General features: G+C 42.2%; 1 long non-coding RNA gene across 2 annotated transcripts; it reads right to left on the minus strand.

The window, feature by feature from the left end:
• Positions 1-5,983: 5,983 nt before the first annotated feature.
• LOC121695262 lies at positions 5,984-10,055 on the minus strand. Of its 2 annotated transcripts, XR_006026055.1 has the most exons (4): positions 9,493-10,055; positions 8,186-8,940; positions 7,092-7,475; positions 5,984-6,848 (listed from the first exon to the last, which is right to left on the minus strand). It is a non-coding gene; the product is annotated as an uncharacterized LOC121695262 (long non-coding RNA). The 2 variants fall into 2 exon arrangements; XR_006026054.1 differs by having other exon boundaries at positions 8,186-10,055.
• Between the last annotated feature and the right edge of the window lie 3,862 nt (positions 10,056-13,917).

Consider the following 13,917-nt stretch of genomic DNA (forward strand, 5'->3'; position numbering starts at 1 on the left):
AGCTTATTGCTGCCACACTAAAATCAATAAAAAGGCTCAGTATTATGTAATTACGTGAAAAGTTTGTTGTTATAACAATATATTGTTCACGTTTTAACAAGATATGTAGGCCTATCACTTTATTACATAAAATGATCACGTTATTTCATGATACTGATATTTTCACGTTATAACCTGAAAATATCATGTTATTTCAAGATATAATATTTTTACGTTTTTACAAGATATATATCACGTTATTACATGAAATTATCACGTTATTCAAGATAATGAAACTAAACGAAACGTGAGGCAAGAATAGGATATGCTCTTTTACACGACTCAATCAAATTCTATTTTAAGCTCTGTTTAAGACATTCTCGTTATTGAACACGGTGGGTGGTATTGTTATAGCGCTGCAGTCGCACAGTGCAGGCTGCTGGAGCAAATTAAATATTCAAACAGCAATAGCTTGCGCTTTTTGAGATCACACTGTAATCAACTCGGCCCCACCGGGAATCCTCCCGACTCTCCCGATTGATACTCCTCTAGCCTACACACAGGTGCAACACCCAAGCATTGTCCAGAATATTCTGCACCTGTGTGTAGGCTAGAGGAGTATCAATCGGGAGAGTCGGGAGGATTCCCGGTGGGGCCGAGTTGATTACAGCGTGATCTCAAAAAGCGCATGCTATTGATGTTTGAATATTTAATTTGCTGTGCTCTCCAGCAGCCTGCACTGTGCGACTGCAGCGCTTCACTTCTCACTCCCCGCGTCCCTTCCCCACAGCCTTAGAAATGATAGCGATGACATGCAGGCTACCGAGCCAGAGCGCTCTATACATTCACCCACATTGCGTGAAGATTCGCATAGGCTATTTATCAAAGCCCTTTCTCCCTCTTGCGTCAAGTTAGCGAAAGTTTTATTTATTGTGTTGATAAGAAGATAAAGCAGAACTATCAGGCTGTTTGAGCAGGCTATCCTGCACAGAACCTCTCTATCGGCCTCCTTTTCAGCGGCTCTCTGCCGATACACACACATCCCTCTTCGCTGCTCCTCAGTCAGCTGGGAATTGACCACACACACGTAGCCTACACACACATACTGTAGGCCTACACACATGCACAAAAACACTCATCAAGCAGCACTGTGTAGGCCTAATAGCAGTCAGGGTGCAAGTTCAGACACGATTATCATTTATGCCAGCCATGAGCTCTCGTGGCCTCGTTTCGTTTAGTTTTGTTATTTTGAAATAACATGATATTTTCATGTAAAAACGTGATAAATATCTTGTAAAAACGTGAACAAATCATATCTTGAAATAACATGATATTTTCACGTTATAACTTGAGCCCTGAAGAGCTTTTATAGAGGACTTCTCCATTCTCGAAGAGGCAAACAGAATGAGTTTAACTTGACGACATGTTGTAATACCAATCTTTACCAACAGGTGGTACAAACCCCTCAACATATAAATCATCTGGCGCCGATGTACTTGCGTGCCCTTGGCTCAACTGAATCTTCACTAGGGGGAGTTGTAGCACTGTGGACAACAACATGCTTCATGTACACTCCTCACGTAGGCACCCCCTCCCACCCTTGTAAACATGTTTGGGAGTTCCTGGGAATCCTTTATCGGTAGGCCTACTATTTTAAGATAAACTTTATCTAATTAAACACAGCACTTTGTCATTCAAATGAAAGTAGGCTACTTAGGCAAAGTGCAGATGTTCAAAAAACAATTGGATAAATATAGCTATTGCTGTGCATCCTGTGGACAGCTGTTTTATAATTTACAACTTAACTTATTGTTTTTGTTATCTGAAACTGATCCAATGATGATCAGTCCCCTTATGTGTTTGTGTGTGTATCCTGTGTGTCCACTCTGGGTTTTTTTCTTCCACTATAATGGGTGACCGGTAACTTGTCAATGGATTTTTTGCCATTGTTTTAAAATCTCTCCAAGGGAAAACCTTTTTTTTCCTAAGAATAAAACCCATAACAACTTATTTTATGGGAACAACACACTCCATAAGGAGATTGACATACATGAACTGTGAGGTCAGTACACCACTTGGGCAAACCATATGAAGATTTTGGTTCCAAAATGCTATATCTCCATTTTTAAAAACATTAAAAAGTCATGTCATTTAGTTATGTATTTCAGGTAATATCAATAAAATTGCAGTTGTGTTGTTTTGATTGAGTTAAGATACATCAAACAACAATACCAATACAAACAATACAAAATTAAAAAAATAAAATATATATACTGATGAAAATTCATGAAAATTGAGGATATAGCATTTTGGAACCAAACTCTTCATATTTACTTGACTCTTGTATTGAAGTGGCTTTTTCTTTGTAAAGTGAGGCCTGAGCATCTTTACAACTCCTGACTAAAATATGGGAACGTTTTCTGGGGCAGACCCCTTCACAGCTGCTCTGCCGTGATGGAGGGCCGTTGACACGTTGCTGCTGCATTTCCTGGTCCCTTTTGTCTTTCGGCAGCTCGGTGACCTACTGCTGTTCTAACAAGGGAAAGGAGATAGAGTGCGGGGGTGGGGGAGTTGGGGGGTGCTTGGCAGCTACAGTTATGACCAGACAATGGGAGACGCACTGTGACACATTCTCATGCTAAGACACAATAGGGGGTGGAAAGAACGAGCCCACTCGGTCAGTTGATAATGGCTCTTTAATTGAGCATAATTGCAGACTCATGAGGGGTAGCTGTGTAGTTACACAGGGCTGAAGATGTGGATACTTAGCAGGAATACCTTTCAACAGAAGAGGGTGCTGTAAGAGCAGAGGTGGTAAAATAAGAGCTGGGTAAACTATGAATTCTGTGCTCATGTTTGGGTGATCTGTGCCATGCAGTATCATATTTTTAAAAAGGCATTCAGAACATGTTTGATGATGGTAGAGGTTATTGTCCAATGTTTATAACAATACCAATAGTATTAAATTATTCCTAGTGTTGATGAGTGTACATATTGTGAATATAGATATTAGTCCTACAGTGTGTTTTTTTAAATTTCATTTTAAAAGTTGCAATTGGTGAATAAACTCTTTTGAGAGGTGGATAAACTCTATTTCTGAAATTTCAGGGGTGGATAAACTGCGTTTAGCCTCCACTACATCCCTGTGTGAGAGGTCTTGTGACCCTGTTCAGTATGGATGACATAAGCATCAGCTTTGTGTATATAAAAGCAATAGCCTGTCCCTAAGAACAGTAAAAGTATCAACCAGACAGTAGGCTATTTGTTCATTTTATTTTCTTGCAAATGTAAAAAAGGCATTATAATATAATCATTCATTTGGCATACATTTGGGATTCAGAACCATGTCAATGACATCATGATATGAAAAAAAAACTGAGATGGATTTAATTGTATTCACAGCTCTGAGTCTCTGAGTGTCTTTGTTTACAGGACATTTCTCATAGAATCATAGTCACGCTAGCATCGTGTGAGGTTCATTTCCAGAAAAAAAATCAATATCAAAAACATATTCCAATAGTTATGGGGGTGCATGTTTTCACACACTAAACCACACCACCGCTTACAGCTTGGTCACTATTCTTCTTTCAGGGTAACCACAACACAAGCTCAACTGACGAAGAAGCAATACCTCACTTCCCTGGCTTGATCTTTATGCCCCAGTGTTAATTCAGAACCCCCGTCTCTCTCTCTCTCACACACACACACACACACACACACACACACATAAAGGGCAATGCTCCAGCGATGCCCATTCATCAGGCCACAGATGGCACTGGGAGAGAGGAAGACATTTTTCCTGGGGCCCATCATGCCTGCAGCAGGCCTGTGAATGGGTGCATTATGGCACAGCCGAAAAGCTCTGAGGTCATCCCAAGACACAGACGAAGACTGCTGTTAAAAGCGTTGCCATGTTTCATGCATATGTCTGTCTCTGTCTTTGTGGTAGATTTGTGTGGGGATTGGAAATCTGTAAGTTACACAGAGAAACAATCTGCATTCCTCATGTATGGTTTCCTCCTGCTGTTAGCTTTCAGGGATTTGGGTCTTTGGGCATTGGTCCCATTGACACAAAATTATGTCATATAATCATGGCATGGTGCACTTCCTAAATCTAATGCGATAAATAATCTCACAACAATAGTATGACATTATGGGTCAAATACTGTATGCAGTCCTTGCAGTGTATTCAGAAGGTGTGCATTTCAACTGCACCTGGTGAGAACTTTCATTAAAAGGCAAACACTTACAAATAAAGATGATGACATAATGTGAACATTCATTTTAACATTACATGGCATTCCCATGACAGCCCAGCAAGCATTGCTGTATTCATTGCTTTTCACTGCAAAAGTATATTATGGATACAGGATACAGTGTATGAGACCACTCTTAGAAGACATCTGTCTCTATATGGTTTTGTTTTTCAATAACCCCTCCATGTGTAAATGGGGTCTTCCAGTAAATCTTGTACAGGAAAAAGACTCTTGACAGGCACCATGCCTGCCATTACTCTCACCCTTTAGCTCGGTCCACACGCTCAAGAAAACTTTACGAGCAACAGAACACCTTATATAGCAGGAACCAGAGCAGTCCAGTGGCTGTCAAGGCAGTGAATAGTAACAACATTTTTGACCGCTCCTCTAATCCCCTTTGAGGGTATAAAATAAACCTCCACCTATACACTTCTTATAGGCCTGTTATGGTCATTATTATATGTGAGGTGAAACACAGAGCTGATGTTTCAGTGCTAGAGCACTGAACACTGATAGTATGCTGAAGGCTATGAAATTCCTCGGCCAGGTCTCCAGGGTAATTTGACTGTTGCCATGACGTACTATGACAGACCCACTGAGAACCTGTCCCTGTTGGCTCTGGATCATCTTGCACAGGCACACTACAGAGGAAGTGTGAGGTTGCACTTTCTTTGACTCACTTGAAGGAAGTGCAGAAAAAAAAGGAATTTCCATCTGAAAATGAGCAGAAGCTCTCAGTATGCAGTCTGCATTTCATTCTATGAATATGAGAACATGAAGATGGACTGCATGTGTCACTTCCTATGGTGATATATCTACAACAAAAGAGAAGACTCACTGGCGGCAGACATTTTATTGAAAAATATATTGTAGGCACATGGGTATATAGACATAATAAATACATATTAAACCTGTTACCAGATTCTTGAGAATCCATACATGACAACCTTTTTCATGTACAATCTAGTGCTTTACATTGTCAAATTAATCTTAATTAATCTTAATTATCTAATCTAATCTTACTATCACTCAATTAAATTTAATAAAAAATGCTCTCCTCCTCCCCCTTTGGTGCTTCCCTACCTTCTAGCTGCAGTGTATATCCTTAGCAATAAGTAGATGCAGCATATTATTGGGTCTTGCAATATCCACAATAATCCATAGAAATAGAATATCTATGTTGTTTTATACAATATAAGTTGTGCAGATGTATAGTCCATCTTATTATACACACCCATTGAACCAACAAAAACGTTTGTGTAATTATTCCATATTTTGTGTAGTCATTCTATATCAGAACCCCTGACATATAATCAAAATACCAATAATAAAACTTCAGAGGGTTACCTTTCATTTGAGATCATGATTATGCTTCTACACCAAGGGGTTCATATACAGTGAGCCTTTTATTGTCAGTATGCATTTTGGGTAATCATAAGAGTCTCCAAGCATTTTGCCAAATGCATACCTTTACAAATAAATGTGTAATATACTAATCTTTTCTTTAATATTGATCTGCTTTTGCATACAGCTTCACAAGACCTGGTGCTAGGGCTCAGTTGTGTTTCTCAAGTGACTCACTTAGAGGGCTGTTCAAAGATGTTTGTAACCCGGTAGAAAGAAAAGACAATATTCTAGCCTCTGTAATTCTATGCCACTACATCACACATTAATTCTGTTCAGGGTATTCAGGGTCTCAGCTTTATAAAGAGGTCAAGCATTTAATGGTAGGCAAAAATAGGTGGGAACAGTGCCCTCTGAAGTAGGCACAGTGCAATGTTGGGGGGAAAGCCTAGAAATGGCCCATCCCAGAAGTTAAACCCCATTCTTATTTGCTGCTGGTGTTTTATCTTAAAGCTACATAATGTGTGACTTGGTACACAAGGTAGTCCTTGAAAATCTATATAATCATCTGTCATGGGCAAACATGCACTTGTTCATTTCATTCCCCTAAAAGTTGAATGTAAGCCATACTGCTCTCATTGCATTTGAAACTGAGATTTATAAAATACTTCATGTATCTTATAAGTCATGTATGAAATGATCTCATGATGTTCAGAGTGCATGAAGGACACAGATTGGCGATAAAATAAAACTTTTGTTATTTGCCAAGGGCATACAGTAACAACCTTTATAACTGCCTCCGGCAGCACTGCATACTGATAAAGACCTCAGTGCACCTGTGATTGTAGCTCATAGTAACCATTACACAAAGCCACTTCCGCACAGAGTTTCCAAATCCCATATTCCTTCTGGCCAAATTGGACAAATATGGTAGGGTTGCATGTGGACCATGTGGTCAAATAGAAAAACCAGATGTTTACCCTCAGTATTCCTCTGTCGTCTTTGGGAGGGTAGGAAAGACTCCTTGGGAGAACAACTGACTAATTCAGCAGAGGCGGCATCCTCTGTGTCCTGGCTGTCTGTGGTATCCCGAGAGCAGAGAAGCTGGGTGGGCATTCGCGCTGGGAGAGAGATGGATGGAGGGGATGGGGTCAGCTCTGTCCCATCAGGCGCATCTCTCTTCGTTTTCCCATGATTCTTTGAGAGGTCTCTAGCGATGGCCAGCGAGTGATCTGCGAGCCGTGAGGGAACGCGGCCCTGATGCTCCACCTGTGGGGACAATTTGTAGTATGTGGGGTGATTTGTCTTCTGGGGATCATGGGAATGTTATTTTATACAGAGCCACCAACACAGTAATGTATGGGGCCATGCTGTTTCAGAATCTATAAACTATACAAAATCAAACTTGGGCAAAAACTGCTGAACCAACACTAACATTACTGGTTATCATTTCTGTAGATTGCAGACAAAAATCCTAAAATACATTGTGCATTTTCTTTGGAGTGGACTCACTTCAAAGGCAGTGGCTTTTGCATCAAGTCTCCCTCCACAAGAACATTCCTGCAGACAGTACCGCTGGAGGGCTGTGCAACAGAACGGCTCTTGGAACATTTTAATAGTGGGTCCCCATGCACCAAAGCACACAGCTGGGGAGGCTGTCAGAGATGGTCTCCTACACGCTAGTGCTGACCAGAAAACATTTCCCACATCAGTCGTTTGGGACCACTTGGACAGGACCCTGCAAAGGCCCCCAGTGGGTGCTGATGGACACGAGAACACCCAGTTATATTTAGAGCGACGAAACAATTGTTGAGCGTGAGTTTCGTCAGATGGGTCAGTAGCAGACGCTGCAGCTGGTAACGCCGGACTCACCCAAGCCACACCGTTGGGTTCTCACTAGGTCAGAGGAAAAGGACAGTCATTGTTACTGAATGTGCAAGAGAGGTTTCTCGTGGGGGCAAAGGAAGTGCATGGAAGGGGCAGTTATTTGAAGAGAGGCAGTTTTATGAAGCAGGTGAATAAAGGGGGTACCAGCTGTTATGTAGGCCTACTGTATCAATATACTATTGCATAATAACAGTATTGCATTTACTGTAGCATTTTGTGGTATGTGGTTTTGTGGTAATTCTTGGTATTCAACTGAAAGTACAAACTGAGTTAAGTCTAGAATGTGTTTTTCAGCAGTTCCATTTCAGTTATTAAATCAATTGTTCATGCCTGTTACAATCTTGTAAGTAGAAGTATAATATACTTTATATAAGTATTATAAGTAAGTAAATTTGGACAGCAATGTTGTTTTGTCCCTGCTGACTTGTCTGTCATAGGGTTCAAATTTTCTAGCAGAGCCCCTGCTCCTGGTCATAGGATCATATACAGATAACACTACGGACCCTGGACAACTCATTTCCTTGTCAAAGGATTGTATCCTCTCTTCCTCTTTGTCCTTTGCCTCACTACAGACTTCCTGTCCATCTTTTATGACATTCCTGTTCAGCTACTACACCCCCTTGTTTCTGTTACCCCTTTCCTTTCCCTGACACTTTGATGTTTTAAAGGTAAAATATAGTAAAACAAAAATTCCAGATTAGCCATACTGATTCCCTTACGCAATCTTAGTGATGCGCTGGAGGGAGAAGCATCACTGATTTTCCAACTGTCCAGCTGCTTTCTCCTCCTCTGTCCTCTTCTCTTATTCTCTCTCTTTTTACACTGTTTCCCACTATCTCTCCTTCCCTCACCCCTCCTCTTCTCTCCTTCCGGGTTCGCTTTCCCAAAGTGACACATTTCCTGCGGTATGGGAATGGTGGGAACAGGAAACCCAGCAGGTGGCTATGGCTGAGACTCCATCCAGTTGCCTGGTCTCTGGCCCTGTTTCGAATCCATCCTGTTATCGGCCATATCATGGATGGACATGAAGCATAACGAGTGAAGTGACAGTTCATAGTCCTTCCCAAGTCCCCTTTACCAGACTATGTGTTCTGCTGTCTCTCTGTCTGTCACTTTCTTGAATCCTAGCCATGTTATATGCCCAATATAGCCCTCTGGAAGCGTGAGATTATTCTGACTCGATGAAAATGCCCCTCAATGTAAATACAAGATAGTGGCAGAGTAAGCTTGAAAGAATGTCTGTTAAGGGCACTATGAGTGATTTAAGTGATGATTTTGTGGGTGATAAAACTGAGATATGCCTCAAACCATTAATTTTCACATACTCAAATGCAGCAAAACATGACAAGCAAAACATACGATTGTTTTAACAACAGATAAGTTAACCATTTAAGTGAAAAGCTATGTTCCCACAGAGGTAATTATGTAGATATTACTGTGCCATCTGGGTACTGTTCCTCCATCACCAACTGTGCTGTAATGGTAAAACAAAGAAGCTCATGAAATAGATTTAAAAAGTAAAAAACTTCCTATACAGATCTCCCTCACAATAGTTTCCCCAACATAATACTGATTAGGGTCTCATTCATTACACAAGCTAATCGAAAATGAGCTACTCTGGTGTCAATTACAGAGCATCCTCTTCAGATAACCACTCTGTAGTGCTGTGCATAGAGCCCTTAATGTCACCGAGCATCCAAAAGGCTATCTTAGCAGATTATTAATCACATCCTCTCATCCTGGGCTAAGAATAGCTCTCTGCCACATGGCTGTGGCGTGTCTAGACCCCACAACCATAGTGAGACAACAAGGCTGCTCTTATCAGCGGAGAGCATCTCATACCAGCATAGCACTCCTCGGCGTCTGGCTGTTGGATGAAAACAGAGACTTACTCAAATAGCTCTTTCTTATAAATTGACTTCAGGCTAAGGATGCTCTAGATGACGGGGCAGCCGGAACGAATTCTGCCCAATGTAACACACATGTGTTTCAAACAGGAGGGGATATTTTTCTCTGGGTTTCTTACCATTGTGGTTGGGCGCGCATGTGTTTTTCGGAGAAGATCAATGGAGAATGTCATGAATGGGAGATGTAAAGTTGACAAAGCGGTGTCTGGCCTGGTGGTGTACATGGCAAATCTTAGCCCAGGACCCTAAAACAACAAGTTCCCTTGACCTAGTTTTTCACAATTATTCTCTTGCATTGTTCTCATCCATGCATAGAATGACCTGGTAATTCAATTCAATTCAAATTCAATTCAGTTCTTGCAATTGGCATGAAGACGTCTTGGTGCTGCCACCACATGGTTAAAAGAGCTTGCGTGAGAGGGAGATCTCACAGCACAGGGATGAGTGCATAATTGAGAAACCATGGCAAGACCTGTGTGTATACGCTTGCATGGAAAAAAAGAGTCTGGACGTGTGCCCAGATTCCATGCAAATGTTAAATGGTAAACAGTGGCCGATGGTCTCTCCTACTGAGACACAGGCTAAGGCTGCTGCTGTGGGACCCTTGGTATGGACAGAAAGAGAGAGAGAAAGAAAGAGAGATATATATAGAGATAGAAAGATAGTGAGAGGGAGAGAGAGAGAGATAGAGAAAGATAGAAAGAGAGAGAGAGAGAAAGATAGATAGATAGAGAGAGAGAGAGAGAGAGAGAGAGATAGATGACCATCCCGTCTCCCTGGAGGCCCCCCGGGATGTGTGCTCCTTGGGATGTTCTCACGTACTGGAGGCCCCTGGAACCCCCCATGGTGAGCCCACGCTGGTTTTTCGGTGGGAGAATGCACTCTCTCCAAGGTCCTGTCCTCCCGTTCTGGACTTCCTCAGAAGATGCATAGGCAACGCCGGAACTGACCAACACCAGAGAGAGACGCAGAGATGCTTAAGAAATGTTTTATAAGGAGCTAGTTTCATTTCTCACAGAACCGCATATGAAGTACTGTCTTATTTGTCATGATAAAGGTATTTATTGACCCCCCCCCCCCACACACACACATATACTGTATATATTTCTGAGCATACTTGTATCCTGAAATCGTTTGGCACACTTCACAGTATTCCCTTGCCAGGTTTGGGATAGCTTTTAGGAAGTTAGATGAGTCATTGTCCTACAAAGACTTCTCTGAGAAAATAAAACAACATTCACCAATATTACTTTATCTCACATCCAGCTCCAAGACATTACAACTGGAGAGTAAAAATACACATCGGCCCCCTGGAAAATGTTCAGCCGGACACCTTTAATGTTTGACAGAAAAGGCCACATCTTGGACAAGGACAAAAATATTGTCCATCTGTGTATCATTAAAGGTTCTCTATGGTGTATTTTCCAGTGTGAGCGTCTGTATTTTTACTCCCGAAAAAAAAAACACACAAAGGTACACTGGCTTGGTAGAGCGGAGGAGTCATACTTGGATAGAATCAAACCATTTATTTCTGTCACTCGATTAGAAAGTGGTGTTTCCAGTGGCATTAGCAAATGACCTATTTATCGGCGATGTGTTTAATAAAATGCATTTTACACACATGGTTAGTCTCCTAAAGTTACTCCTCCAGAGTGAAATACTTGGACTTGAAGTCAAAACCAACACCATATCCTTCCAACTGTGATCTGTGTTTTTACTGGGCTGCCCACAAATGTGAGTTAATGTAATTACCTGTTTCACAATATGGCAACATTGCTCAAACCACATGGACAGAGTTTTGCAGCTCATCTTTTGTCATTTCTGGCACATGCACACAAATACATCAGAGTACATGTAATAAAACTAGTTTGTTAGTTTATCGCATTTTCTCTAACCCTTAATACATTCAAGAAACAAACAAGAAGCCAATGTTTCCTTTCCAAAGAATTTTGTTTCTTGTTGACATCTGGTATTTCCCTCTTGCTGAATTTCTATCTTTTTATCCAGAAATACTTTATTCCTTCCATAACAGCTGTTATGAAGCATTTTAACAAGTACAAAGAGTAAATCTACTCCACATCACTGTTGGAACATTCCTAAGTACATTATTAGTTGCTGATTGCTGAATTGAGTCTTTTCACCACACTATATTTACTGCTTGCATTACTAGACCAAGCAGGCACAAGCAGAGTGCAGGTAAATTAGAATGTGAAAGTGTAACATAATGCCTGCTGCAAACCGTTATATTAACAACCTCCAGCTGAGAGAGGCTGTTACCACAGAGTCTGTAGTCACGCTCAGGCAAACCCCCCTCACTAACTCTCTGATGGTCATGTGGTTAAAGACCTCACCTCTCTAAAAACAAACCCAGTTCACTCCACTCCACCTCTTTGCACCTTTTTTTGCCCGAGTTAAGAGACAACACTGCCATAGATAACTACCTTCCATCCGTCTTTTCACAGGCCGCCAGCTACTCTTACAATAGGAACCAGATGGCCTTCCATATGGACTCCATTAGCCTGGAATAGACTGCAGTGATAGTGAATATCAGGCCTTTGCCAGAAACACAGAAGCTGATGGTCGTGTAGCCGCCCATCCGTCGGCTACACAACAGTGGCACATCAGCTATGTAAAAGCTGCCCTTTGGGCATACTTCACAAAATGTAGTCCAGCTTTGTGCCAGGAGCAGGTTTGGAAATCTTGGCAAGTTCCACACCCCTAATCGTGCAGCCCTCTATATGTGCCCCATATCTGTCAGGCAGAGAGGCAGCCAAGTGGGGGACACTTCCCCCCCACCCCCAAACCCCTCCATCCAATTAATGATCACTCACATTATTAAGACTCTTGGCCTTGTCTTTCAAGCCATTCACTCTGGGCATATGTCTTCTCAAAATCCAATCCCCCAAACTGCTGTTCATGGCTGATAACTCATCCCAGGAGAGACGAATATAAACACTAACGTTAGACCTGCATTTTTTCAACGCAATGTCCTCCAACCCTCTGGGCACTGGCAAAGCAGTTAGGGCCAGGAAAGACGTGACCCACTGCATTTATAAAGATGGGAGAGATGTGGAAACAGTCTATAAAAAGATTAGTAGTTTAGCTGGCCTGGACAAGCACATGTGCCAAATCCACCCGGAGCACAGTAACACCAAGAACAATGCACATGGGCTGACCAACCAAAGTCTAAAGAGAGAATGAGGGGAAAAACTACGAAATAGAGTAAAAATGGACTGAGGAAAAGAGAGGAAGTTATTAAGGGACTGATAAAATCCCAGTGCTGATCCCTTGGCAGTGGGTCTGCCAGAACCCCTCTTACGTCTTAGATGTAAGGCAGTTTCACTTGGCACCCGCTGAGTGGACTCTGATGACATGCCCACTCTCCCTTATGATGACCCCGTTGGGATCCCATCCGCTCAGCCACCCGTATGAGGTTTCGTTCACACCCCATTAGAGGGCATATCCCCTTTCAGTGTGATGTAGGGGGCATGCTTTTAGGCAATCGGCTAACGCGTTTTGACTCATATAAAGCTGGACCCCGACTCTCTCGCTCGCTTTCAGGCCCTCCGTGAAGAAGGACACCACTGAGAAGAAGCGGGAAGAGAAATCAGAGAGTGATTCTCCGACTGAAGAAGGCACATGCTTAGCCTCACGTATGCGTTGTCGTTTGCCAGTCACCCACGCCATCCCCATGGTTCTGTTCACACAGCTGGGGGGGTGTGCGGGTAGGTCAGTGGAGATGGAGTGGGAGGGGGGGGGGGGGGGAGCTGGGGAGAGTGCAGCAGTTACGACAGAGAAGGGGCAGCCAGCCAAGTCACACAAGCACAGCCAGAGCTCGCTGAGGAACATAGCCAAGTCCATCAGCCCTCAGACAAGCAGGCTAAATCAGCCCACAGAGGCTAAGGAGAAAGAGACAACAGAAATGAAAGAGAAAGGTAGAGAAAAATGATAGGAATATCAGGATCATGGAGAAGGTCATGCATGAAAAAGATAAAAAGCACATATGTAGGTGGAAGAATGAAAAAAAAAAACCACCCCAACTGGCTCTCCTCTCTCCCCTCTTTTCTGTAGAAACTTTCTGACTTACCCCTCCAACCTCCTGCTGACTAGAGAGGATAGACTAGTTCAGTCCTTCTCTTCCTCCTATCTGGCAATTTGGCATCCTGAGAATAATGCATTGATCTCCAGACAAACCTTGCTTATTTGAAACAAAGACAATCAAAGAGTTGTGGAATAGAACTTTTTCCAAAGAAATTAGCCGAGAGAGAGTGACAGAACACAGAAGAGGTGACGTCCTGCAGGCTACTTACGGTGCGTTCATGGGCACGGGAAAAACCTTTTTCCCAGTTAAAACATTATCATTCACGTCACTTCATGTGGGGATAAGAGGTGGGAAACTGATATTCCTAGGTGGCATGAACTCACCATTAAACACCAACCTCACCCCAAACTTCCAATGTTTCTGTAGGCCTACCTCGGATCATAAGGATTTTTCAAAAAGCTTACATAAAATAATTTGCTTTTGTTTAATTCAATTTAGGCCT

The sequence above is a fragment of the Alosa sapidissima genome, chromosome 21 (assembly GCF_018492685.1).
Source record: "Alosa sapidissima isolate fAloSap1 chromosome 21, fAloSap1.pri, whole genome shotgun sequence".
In the NCBI taxonomy this organism is placed as follows: Eukaryota; Metazoa; Chordata; class Actinopteri; order Clupeiformes; family Clupeidae; genus Alosa; species Alosa sapidissima.